This window comes from Chiloscyllium plagiosum, chromosome 29 (genome assembly GCF_004010195.1).
Source record: "Chiloscyllium plagiosum isolate BGI_BamShark_2017 chromosome 29, ASM401019v2, whole genome shotgun sequence".
NCBI lineage: Eukaryota > Metazoa > Chordata > Chondrichthyes > Orectolobiformes > Hemiscylliidae > Chiloscyllium > Chiloscyllium plagiosum.
In genome coordinates this window covers 23,728,044-23,740,836 of record NC_057738.1, presented here as the reverse complement: position 1 = coordinate 23,740,836, position 12,793 = coordinate 23,728,044, and the positions used below count along the sequence as shown (strand labels likewise).

Genomic DNA, 12,793 nt, shown 5'->3' with positions numbered 1-12,793 from the left:
TTTTGAAGTATGCTTGCATCAAAATGTATTTCCAAGCAAACTGAATGAAACAGTATCAGATGGAGGAAAGGAGAAAAAGGAGACAACTATAAGTAATCTCTTAAAGAAAATAATGTTACCCAGAAATTTTACAAGGACGCATTTTTATATAACATCTTTAATGTAATAAGACATCACAAAGTGCTTCATAAAAGTACAATCAGTCAAAAGTCAACACAAAGCCAAGAAAGGGACATTAGGATTGGTGATTAATTAATGGTAGGGCCCTGGGTAGTGGGCGTTCAGCTACACAATTCATTGAAATTTGCATCACAAGTAGACAGGGAGGTTAAGATTGTGTTTAGCACACTTGCCTTCATTGTTCAGTCCTTTGAGTGTAGGAGTTGGGACGTCATGTTGAGGTAGTACAGGACATTGGTGAGGCCTCTTCTGGAGTAGTGTGTGCAGTTCTGGTTGCCTCTGTTATAGGAAGGATATTATTAAACTGGGGAGGGTTCAGAAAAGATTTACCAGGATGTTGCAGAAACTGGAGGGTCTGAGATATAAAAATAGACTGAAAAGGCTGGGAATTTTTTCACTGGAGCATGGGAGGTTGAGGGGTGACCTTATTGAGATTTATAAAATCATGAGGGGCGTAGATAAAGTGAATAACAAACATCTTTTCCCTAGGGTGGGGGAGTTCACAACTTGTGGGTATATTTTTAAAGTGAGAGGAGAAAGATTTTAAAAAGGATATGAGGCACCTTTTTTACACAGAGAGTGGTTCATGTGTGGAATGAACTGCCAGGGAAAGTGGTGGATGCAGGTACAGGTACAATATTTAAAAGACAGTTGGGTAAGTTCATGAATAGGAAAGGTTTGGCCAAGTGCAGGAAGGTGGGTCTAGTTCAGTTTGGGAACATGGTCAGCAAGGAATGGTTGGACTGGAAGGTCTGTTTCCATGTTGTATGACTTTATGACTAAATCATATGAAGCTTGATTAAGGAGCTATGTTTTTTAGGAATATCTTAGAGGAGCAACATTGAAAACAGAGGTTTCAAGAAAAAATTCCAAGGGCATCAACAGCTGTTGACACTTTGCAATGAATGGGAAATGCATAAGAGGCCACTATTGGAAGGAATTCAGGATTATACCAGGGGTTATAAGGCTGAGGAGTTTATAGAGAGAGAAGGAGCAAGGCCATGGAGGGATCTGTACACAAGATTATTATTTTTAAAATCTAAATCTAGTTAATTAGACCTGATTTTGGGCGATTCACAGGGTGAATGGTTCGGTGAGTATTAAGATGTGGGCAGCAGAGCTTAAATTTATGGCGGGTAGATGAGGTCATCGTATCAGGAGAAAGAGTTGAAGGAAAATGGTAGAAAGCTTTGACATAACTCCTACTGTAAAGTAGATCAACAGTGTTCTCATTCCAGCAGTCAGGTAAGTAATGTGTAATTGCTAGAGAGCATGACAAAAAATCCCAAGGAAAACTCAATTCTTTTCTGTGTTTAAATTTTGTTTGTTATAAAAAATGGATGATCCTGATGGATTTGTAAAATGGCTGAGAGTGATCATATGAATGTATTTCCAGATGCATCTAATGCCCTAGAATTGTAGACATTCCAGTGAAAGTTGACACTACAGACTAGGGGGATGAGTTATCTGCTTATAGCCAGCTCTGGACTAAGGAAAGTATCTAATCTCATCATGCTAATAAAATGGGCACTAATTCTTTAATAATTACTTCATCACCCTAATGGGAGAGGTAAAGCTATACTGTCAGCTTAATGACCTTAAGGATTTCGCCCGCTGAGAGGGGCCATCAGCACCTGAAATGCCACTCTTTGTCACATGACTGAAATTGAGCTTGTTAAGTTGTTTAAGTGTAAGTTCTGGAATTTGATTAATCTCAAGAGGGACAGCAAGACCCAGGCAGCAAGCCTAAGACCCTCTAACCCTTCAAGTCTCTGGCTGGAAAGTAACTAACACTTTCACTGCGCACTGAGGAAACTCTTATTGGTCACTGATGTCCAGTAAGTTTTAATGCAATTGCAGCGTTTTCTTTAAACTACACTGAGATTTGTCCAAGGTTGGAGTACTAACACTTTGACTTCTGGTTTTGGAAATTGATGTTACCCATGCACTTTGGAGGTCCTCAAAAAATTAGAAGAAATACTGCTCACATTTACAGATTTTCAGTATCACAGGAATTACTAACACTTGTAATTTGTAACCTAACTCCTCTCTTAGCCTGTCTTCCTCAATTTGTTGAGTGCTTGTATGTGTGGCTGGAGTAGTAAGGCAATTTTCCCACTGTCTGAAAGTTTTGTTAATCAAACTTATCTTTGATTATACCTTAAAGGTTTTTTCAGTGGGTTTATTTCTAAAACTGGAAGCTTAGCACCAGTGCTTGGTGAACCCACTTTGGCAAATTAGTAAGGGAAGGGAGTGAGAAGAAGGAAACTGGGCATTCTCTTGCTGTGTCAGATTTACGAAGGGAAAAGCAATCATAATTTAAATTCACCTCCATTCCCTGTCTATCTGTGACAGAATGAATAAAGCAGTGGGCATTAAAAAAAAGACTGGAAAAGTTGAATCTTTCAAATTGCAGATGCACATGCAAATTCACTTGAATCAGTGGTGGGAATTTTTCAGGAATGATATCAGAAGTTTAAAAAAATGTCTAATACAGTATACAATTTCAATACTTTTGCAAATTTAAGAATTGTGGCTCAGGGAATTATAGCTCTGTTAGCTCTACATCTGTAGCGTGAAAAGTATTGGAGTGAGTTCAAAAGATAGAAAAGAATGAAAGCAGTAAATTCTTAGCCAGGACGGGACTATTGAAGAGAACTAGTGCCAAGGAAATGTATTAGTTATGTTTCTGGGCTCAATGCGATTGAGGCACGATAGCAATATGCTTGACATACTATCATTTAAATTTTTTAAGTTTTCATTTAATAGAGGTTGCTCACAAGTCTGCTGTGGTTAATTTAAAAGATGTAGAGATAAATAAGAATCTTACAGATAGGATAACACATGGGACAATAATAGGAAACAGGGGCAATAAAGGCAATGCTCTAATTGGGCAGCTAAGAAGAAACAAGTCCCTATGGTATCAATGGGAGACCATGCTTTGTTTTATATAAATATTTCATACCGGAGGTCTTAAAATATGATGTGCACATCTGTAGAGGATTTCAATTCATCTCCAGAAGGCAGGATGTTCTGAGGAATGTGATGTAACACACAAAAATCTGCTGAAACTTTGCAACTTTGCAACATGACATTATGAAGAGACATTAGGTAATGTGCAACAATTCTATTGTAAAAGTTAGTGGTGAACAAAAAGATCATGCTCCTCCCTATTTCATCTCCAGTAAAATCTCTGGATACTCCCAACTTGATTCTGTTGTGCGTCCCCTAATTTTCTTTGCCCCGTAATTAGCAGGCACACTTCCATATTTTTGGCTCTTCAATTCCTTCCTTTAGCATCAATCTTCTCTCATCCTTTGCTATTACTCTTTAACCAAGCTTATAGTTATCTCCTCTAATACTGTCTTAGGTCAATCAGTGTCAACTTTTGGCTTATTACACTCCTGTGTATTGCTTTAGGATGTTTACCAATGTTAAAGGCACTCAATAAAATTTAAGAAATTCCATCTTCGGAAGCTATAGTAACAGTAACAAGGTTATTAAATGAGTGATTGAATCAATTAGGGACCAAAATGGAGTTCAACTGGTGCAAGTAGAAGACATGGTTAATGACTAAATAAATACTTTACATCATAACCAGGAAAAGCATTTCACTAAATTATGATATTCAAAAGGTTGCTAGGACACTGGATGCAAGAAATACAGATAAAAAGCAGGTACCATTAAGGCTGGCAAATGTAAAGTGCATAAGTCACTTGATCCAGCTGAGATCCATCCCAGCTTGTTGGGTGAAGTAAGAGGAGAAATTGTACAAGTGCTGGTAATAATCTTTAAATCCTTCTTTGTTGCTCAGGTAGTTCTAAAGAACTGGAGGATTGCAAATGTTACATCCTTGTTCAAAAAAAAGGGGCAAAGGATAAATTTGGACAATCTTTTTAATATCAATAGTGGGGAAGTTTCCAGCAACAATAACCTAGGAGAAAGCAAACAGACCATTCATGGACTAAGGAAAAAAAAGCCAGCTTGCACTTGTTAAATGCAAATAATGTTTAACTAACTCAATAGCGACATAAAGGAACGATTGAATGAGGACACTACAGATGTTGTCTTAACATTTGTTACAGACATTTGATAAAATACCACATAAAAGGCTTAGACAGAGTAAGTAAAGGGAAAAATTGACTTAAGGCAATTGACAGGAGAACCGGAAAAGACACAAGTTAAACCTTTCTTAAATAATGAGCAGTTAACATTTGGATCACATTGCTTGCTAAGGTAGTGATGGTGGTTATGGATTTTATAGTAAATTTCATTGCGAATTGATTAATACTTCAAGGAGAAAAATGATGTAATGGAGGGGTCTGAATATCTGGACTGCTCTTCAGATGTTTGATGAGACAAGTGGTCGCTTTCTATGCTGTGCGATTCAATAATTCCATGATAAATGCAAACTGTTGTTCTTTTTTGTTCCATAAAATTACTGGATGAAAAACCAGGCAATGTGCCCATGATGCACTTCCCATTGAGACTATGGGATCAGTGAATGACCCCAGTGAAGTCACGCATGGAGCTCTTTGTAGCATGTTCCAAATGGATTGATTAGAGAATGCCTGTGAGAGAATCAGTTCACTCACCAATTGCAGCATATATAGTATTTTGGTAGTGCAGAATTTGAGTGTTTTTCGTCGTGCATTCGTCAGGTCAATTTGCAAGAAATACCAAAGTAAAAGGAGAACACTTATACTGTATGAGGGGAAAGTGATGGGCAAGTGGACTCTGACTGATAGAGACATTAACATGGAGAATGCATCTATTAATGGTGGCTTGCAGTTAAATTGACCCAGATTGGTCAAGGTTCACAACAGGTGAACCAGAGAATGACTGTGACCTATTTTCCCGCACTGAAACAGGCACAATGTATGTGAAGACTAATGCTGAGAGCTAATTTAGGACTATGAGTTGGGCCCACAGTATAGTGTGCTTGCATATTTTGCAAGTTACATTTATTAATAGACTGGACCCTTTCTTTGTAGACAGAAAGACCCCATACACATTAGGGCAATACCTTGACCAGAGTCAAAATGCTTTGTTTAAAATTTGAATGACATTTGGCAGTTAACAGTCAATCAGCATTGACTAGTACATTTCCCATGGCCATAAGACAAACAATCAGAGTCCACTTGCTAACCAATGTGCACTATCCTGTCATACAGTATAAATGATGTTTTCATTTACTAACATTTCCTGTGGATTGTCCCGATGAGTGCTAGATAAAGAGCTAGACAAAATGTGTCTTTTATTTGCTCAGGAATACAACATAAATACTTACTACTTCCATATTTCCAATGCTGCTGAAACATGATCACAAGCTTTACAGTAAGTTACAGATTAGATTTATAAAAGTTCAAATTTTCCAATGCCTTCCCCCAATTTTTCTGCAACCACTTACACCTCATCTGTAACTGGATCTGATAAAATGTTATTGAAATAAAACATGAATGAGCTGGAGTTTCACAAACAAGATAGTAATCTGGGGGCTCAGGAAATTTCCTATCTTGGCTGACCCATCTCCGTATGTTGGGCACTCCCACAACTAGCTCTTGGAGGTAAGGTCAGGATTGATTCAAGCCCATTGTCAGAAGTGGACTTCATAGAAGGCTCACATTGCTTCTTTGGAACTTCACTCAAATCATATTAAAGGCTGTGACATTCTGAAAAACTCATTGCTGACACCTTCTCATCTTTATCTGCTCCCCAGGCTCTCTCACATCTCTTATGACCCCTTTCATGTACATTTTGCTTTAGATGAAATAAATCAATACCCTGCTTGTCCTCACAGGTGGTTGTAAAAGAAAATCCCATGGCAACATTACGAAGAGGAGCAGGGAAGTTATTCCCAATGTACTGGCAAATATGTACTTCTCTGTCAATATCACGAAGATAGATGATCTGGTACTTATCACATTTCTGTTGTGGAAGCTTGTTACATGTATATTGCTGCATACAAATGATATACAGTGATTACATCTCAAATGTACTTCACTTACTGTAAAGAACATCCTGAGGTCATGAACTGTGCTATGCAAATGTAAATCTGTACTTTTTATTTCCTCATTTACCATGGGAATGACATGTAGACCAAGACCAGTTCCCCTCTCAAAATAAGTCTAAGTGAAAGAGCTAATACATAACCAGTAATTTAGAAAAACTTTCCAGTTCACTCTTGCTTTTGTTACTGATGGTACAGCAAGATGAAGAAACAATTTGTATCTAGATACGTGAGTGCAGGGGGTTGGTTAGCTCAGTTGGCTGGACAGCTGATTGGCAATGCAGAGTGATGCCAACAGCATGGGTTCAATTCCCTCACCAGCTGAGGTTACCATGAAGGACTCTCCTTGCCTGAGGCATGATGATCCATAGGTTAAACACCAATGATCACTCCTTTCTAAAGGGAGAGCAGCCCGATGGTCTGCTAGGCCTATGGCAACTTTTCCTTTAGTTTTGTAGACGTGTATTTTGGAAGTTGCTGGCTAATTTACTTCATAACAATAGTGAGCAGACTTAACTCATTATTATGCTCCATGCAGATCCAGGGCCATTGTGATGTATGTAAAAAAGAATAAGTTGATACATGCTGAAATATGCAGAGTGAAGGATTAAAGCTCAAGTATGTAAATAACTAGTCTACATTAGCAATGATATAAGAGATCAAATATCTGCCCATCAGGATATAAAGGTCTGTTCTTGGGATAAGCTAATTAGTGTCTTTACCAAACAAACACAGAGAATGCTGGAGAAACTCAGTAGGTCTAGCAGCATCTGTAAAGAGTGCCATTCTGGATTTGAAATTTTAAACTCTGTTTCTCTCTCCACAGATGCTGCCAGGCCTGCTGAGTTTCTCCAGCATCACCTGTATACGGTTCAGATTCCCAGCATCTGGTGTATTTTGCTTTTATTTAAGTGCCTTTACCAATGTTGTTGTACAAGTGTCCATGGTCGTCTACTTGATGTTTCAGTGGCAGAAATGTGTACTTACTCTTATGTTTAGCCTGAATTCTCACAAGAGACAATGACATCTCAGATGTACTGTAACTATCAACTAGTGTGTAATAAATATGTTTACTGCTCAGCAAGATGGTCTGAACATAGGCTCAAAGACTTTGTGTGGGCATTCTTTTCCACAAGGTATTAACAGCTTTTACTAACAGGAAGGATTGGTGGCAATGAATCTACCCAGGACATCTTAGATGATTTGGGTGGATGACCATAACATTATAACATACAGATATCACTGGTGTCCAAAATGTAATATGGTATCAGTACAGGGCACACACTGAAGAAAACTTGCTTCTACAAAAGCCACAGCCACCAACGATAAGAAGGAAGACAAGAGTCCAGTCAATAAATGGAGAGTGTACCTTTAAATATTTTAAGGGCAGCATGGTAGCTCAATGGTTAGCACTGCAGCCTCACAGCGCCAGGAACCCGGGTTCGATTCCAGCCTCGGGGGACTGTCTGGAGTTTGCACATTCTCCCCGTGTTTGCGTGTGGATTTCCTCCCACAATCCAAAGATGTGCAAGTCAGGTGGATTAGCCATGCTAAATTGCTGATAGTATTAGGGGCATTAATCAGAGTGAAATGGGTTTGGGTGGTAACTCTTCAGAGGGTTGGGTTGAAACTTTATTGCTGGAACAGCACAGCAGGTCAGGCAGCATCCAGGGAACAGGAGATTCGACGTTTCGGGCACAGGCCCTTCTTCAGGAATGAAGAAGGGCCTGTGCCCGAAACGTCGAATCTCCTGTTCCCTGGATGCTGCCTGACCTGCTGTGCTGTTCCAGCAATAAAGTTTCAACTTTGATCTCCAGCATCTGCAGACCTCACTTTCTCCTCAGAGGGTTGGGTTGCACTTGTTGGGCCAAATGGCCTGTTTGCACACTGTAGTTTATAGAGACAGAGAGCTGCTGTGAATGCAGCATCTCGCATTTAAACAAGCAGCAGCACTGATAAAGCACTTAGTCTGCCTGTAGAAGCCTAAAGGAGAAAAAAGTGAATAATATTGGAAAAGCTTATGTAGATTAGAATGTAAAAGTACAATAGGGAGTTTTATAGAGAGATATAAGCAAAAGATTCTGAGTCATAAACCCAGGATTCAGGAGTCGATACAGGGCACTAATTGTGAGCTCTTAGCAGAATGCTAAAATTTTGACATTTGAATAAAAATTCTAGGCTGAGAAGCTAACAGCTTAAATCACTACCTTTAGTAAATTAACATTGTTAAAATTATTGGGAAAAAACTGCAGAAAAGTCTTTCCCTTATTAATTAAATACTTAAAATGGCAGAGCAATTTGTCTAATTAGATTGAGAAAAATGAAAGGCGGAAGAATAGTTTACCATGATCAGTGTTCTGAACACATAGAAATTGTTTAGTGCAACTGACAATTTTCTTAAAGAAATGCTCACAGTGTTTTGCTATTTTGTCAATCTAAAGCATTGCAAAAATCACAGATAAGATTGGAAAGGGCACAGATCATTGTTAAACAAAAATATGCAAAAGCCATTCATAAAACAGGGGAATGTCTCAAAATTACAGAGTCAAAAATCAAACAACATCAGATTAGATTAGATTAGATTACATTACAGTGTGGAAACAGGCCCTTCGGCCCAACAAGTCCACACCGACACGCAACCCACCCATACCCCTACATTTACCCCTTACCTAACACTATGGGCAATTTAGCCAATTCACCTGAATTGCACATCTTTAGGCGGGAATTGAACCCGGGTCTCAGGCGCTGTGAGGCAGCAGTGCTAACCATTGTGCCACCATGCCGCCCACCAGGTTATAGTCCTACAGGTTTATTTGGAAGCACTAGCTTTTCGAAGTGCTGCTCTTTCATCAGGTCATCCATAACCTAGTATTGAGTGATTTTTAACTTTGTCCATCCAGTCCAACAGTGGCATCTCCAAATCAAAATTACAGGTTATCCCCCACCTTGGAAGAAAACAAATAGAATATTTCTTCATCTTAAAGCATTCTAACAATCTTTAAGTGCTTGAAACCTAACTTTCAACACCTCATATGCTGCAGATAAGGATGCCCCAAAGCATGGTATATGAGTGAGACCATGCAGATGCTACAACAATGGATGAATGGACATCATGCAACAATCGCCAGACAGGAATGTTCTCTCCCAGTCAGGGAACACTTCAGCGGTCAAGGACATTCAACCTCTGATCTTCGGGTGAGCATCCTCCCAGGCGGCCTTTGAGATACACAAAAATGCAGAATCGCCGAGCAGAAACCGATAGCCGAGTTCTGTACCCGTGGAGATGGCTTCAACTGTGATCCTGGGTTCATGTCACGCTACATGCAATCCCACTATATTGTCCTGTATCTGTAAAATCTTCCTTACTGTTCTATTTTGACACCGCCACCTTGATAACTTGTCATGATCTTTCTACCTTAATTAGTTTTGGATTACTTGTTAGTTTGGTTAGACCCTCGGCATGTGACTCATACCTGTCATGTTATTCCAGAGATTTGGTTTGTCTCCAGCACTATGTTATTTTTAATTTTTTGTAACTGCCTTGATTAATCAGATCATAGGTCATCCCTTCACTTGCTATTCAACTGTTGACACTTTACTCAATGTCTGACACTTTTGATCACCTGCAGAGACTTGTTATTCAACCTGTTAACACCCCATTCATCCCATTTGTACAATCTTTTGATCTCTCTGCAGATAAATTCTGTGCCTACGTGCTTCCCTTCATTTGACAAAGAAACAGTGCTCCGAAAGCTTTTGACTTCAAGTAAACCTGTTAGACTGTAACCTGGTGTTGTGTGACTTCTGACCTTGTCCACCCCAGTCCAACATCAGCACCTCCACACCTCAGTTATTCCGAGGCTGGTGTCAGTTTGTGTTCGTTGATTGTGCTGTCAGTTTGCAGCAAGATGCAGATTGAAGTTCCAATTCAAATGTTGAGCCAAAATCCGTGCAAATATCTAGTGCAGTACAGAGAAAGCAACACACCCTCGAAAAGGCTGCCTTTCAGATAAGATGTTAAGGTGATGTGACACTGTTTGTGTGCAATTTGGAGATATCATGGTTACCCAAATAACAAGCATATTTGGATTTCCTAGTTATTTATTGACTTTGAAGCATCTTGGGACATGAAGGACATGAAAGAGTACTATGCTGACAAACTTTTCAGGACAGTACAGCTCTGCATGGGGTGTTGCAGAACAGTCACAAAGAAATCACAATGCCCTTGGGCTCCATTGGCATAGACCCAGATATCTCCCACGAGTTCTGGGACAAACTTCAGCTCAAGTCAAGCACAGTTAATGTAACTGTATCCAAAACGAATGTTATTTTAAAAAAAACACTTGAGAAACAGAACAACAGATTCTCAACATATTTATTTTCTCAAAACATTCACCAACCTACTTCATGGCAGCTTAACAATTGATTGCCTTTTGACACGCCATCTCACTGAAATCAAATCTAATAGACTGTCAAGTTATACAATGTTACATGCACATTACAACATAGTTATTACTGATCCCAAATGAAAAACATCTGCATTTCAGATGGCAATTAAGGCAGAAAAACAGTTTAAATTGTTTAAAATGTGAATGGACTTGCCTAGATCAACTGACCAATTCAATCTCCAAGGTCTTTCTGCTTGGAGTCTTCCCCCTTTGATATACTTGAAATGAAGAGCTCACATCTGAAAACTCCAACATTGAGATATAACTGAAATGGATTCACTCTCTATAATTGAAGTGGACCCTGTAAATTGACAATGAATATCAATTGTGAAGAACTTGTCTAATATCGAGTTGCATTCCAATCAATGTGACACCATTTGAAAGATAATCTCAAGTCCTTTAGAAAGACACACATAAGCTGCAATAGTATTACAACAGCAATTAAGATAAATTTAAATTGTGTGACATGTGACACGAGTATTGCAAGTTAACTTTTGTCACAATAATGCTGTATAAGGCCAATTCTAAAAACAAGCTTCTGGCCACTATTTTCTGTGTTAACTTGTTTTGGTCTGGCATTCATTTTGGCCTGATAGAGCATGATAAAATATTGCAAGAATGCACTAAGAACCGTATCAATACAAGTTATTATTGATTGACATTTTACAAATAAAAAATTATTGTCATGGTCATGAAATTGGTTAATGAGGAGAGTTGACAAGAGATATGTTGAGAGCAAGAAAGCTGGGAGAGTATGACAACATTCGCAACTATTAACTGGTGAAAACTTAGGTCTACAAATCTTCACATAGGTGATAGGCAGTCTGTTGAGAAAGATAGCAAGAGGGGATGTGATTTTCTAGCAGCTGGATAGTGGATCATTCTTTTAACCACCGTGACTTGCCATAGATGTGACCTCGGAGGTCATCATATATAGATAAAAGTTGTAGATAAAATCCATACTAGTATCTGCTCTAGTATGGATTGATGCCTAATTGTGAGAGCGGAAGAGAGTCATCCTTGTCTGCAAGGGACCACCGATGATGAATTGATGCCCAGCACTAGAACCATGTTATTCTCTGATGCCAGGATACCACCCACTGGTGGCTGATGATTGATGGTGAGCGCTGTCACCAATCCTTGTTCCTGTACTAGTTTACGGAGTCGTTCAATAGTTTGTGCTGGAGGATGGACTATGAGTAAATCTCAGCAGAAGAAACATGTCTTTCATAATAGTTTGTATGTCATCATTGTTGTGTTAACTCTTAGACAACATTAACTACTACTTACAAGAGGTAGAGAAGATTTGTATGTCTCCCTTCGGAGATTGTGCCAAAGACCAAATGATTCTCCATCCATGGTCTGTGTAATATCATCAGACAGTGTGGAACTTAGTATAGCTCAAATATTAACTCCTTCAGAACCATTACCTTATACAACAGTAGCCACACCACACAAAACAGAAATTAGAATCAGGGTAGTTTCTCATATGCAAACAGAATTTGCTGCTAAAACTTAGCAAATCTGGCAGCATCTGTGGAGAAAAGGGGTCACTGGACACAACCCATAACTCTGCTTTCTTTCCACAGCTGCGCTGCAGCTTAATAAAGCACAGTGCAGAAGTGGCAATGGGTGTTAGGGTTCTGTCAGAAAAATCCTGACCAAAATATCAATCGGAGTACAGCACCTGTATGATGATTTTACTCACACAGTAATTGCAACATCATGGAGCTGCAGTACAGAAGAAGGCCTTTTAGGTCACCAGGCCAAGTTGGCTTTTGAAGCAATGGTTGCTTCCTTTCCCTGCTCTTTCCCCATAGATCTTCTGATATACTTATCTAGTTCCATATTGAAAGTTACAATGGAAGCTGTAATGATTCTCATAAGCTTGCACACATGTTCCCACCTGCCTCATATGCAAATTGTGGTGCAGTGTAGCATCCCTATGTCTGGGTCAGAAGCTCCAGTTCCAAATCATGCCTGTGCCAGTGGAGTTTCATAACATGTCTGTACATGTTTATTTTTAAAAAAAATCAACCAAGTGCCATTAACTTATAAATGTTCCCACCCCTCATATAAACTAGGTGTTACAAATTGACACATGTCCCACCCAAACACAGAGTACCGTACATTTGTTCATGACTCGCAACTCTGT

The 12,793-nt window shown here is 39.1% G+C and overlaps 1 protein-coding gene across 6 annotated transcripts in view; it reads right to left on the bottom strand.

Annotated features, from left to right (window-relative positions):
• The window catches only part of LOC122564441 (aryl hydrocarbon receptor repressor-like), a 188,875-nt gene that overhangs the window by 93,367 nt on the left and 82,715 nt on the right, over positions 1–12,793 (bottom strand). For 2 of the 6 annotated variants that reach the window (XM_043719302.1, XM_043719303.1), the window contains exon 2: positions 10,807–10,939. The exons of the other annotated variants lie outside the window; for them this stretch is intronic. The gene's annotated coding sequence lies outside the window, so the exon portion shown is untranslated. The remainder of the gene's footprint in view (positions 1–10,806; positions 10,940–12,793) is intronic. 6 annotated transcript variants of the gene reach the window in all.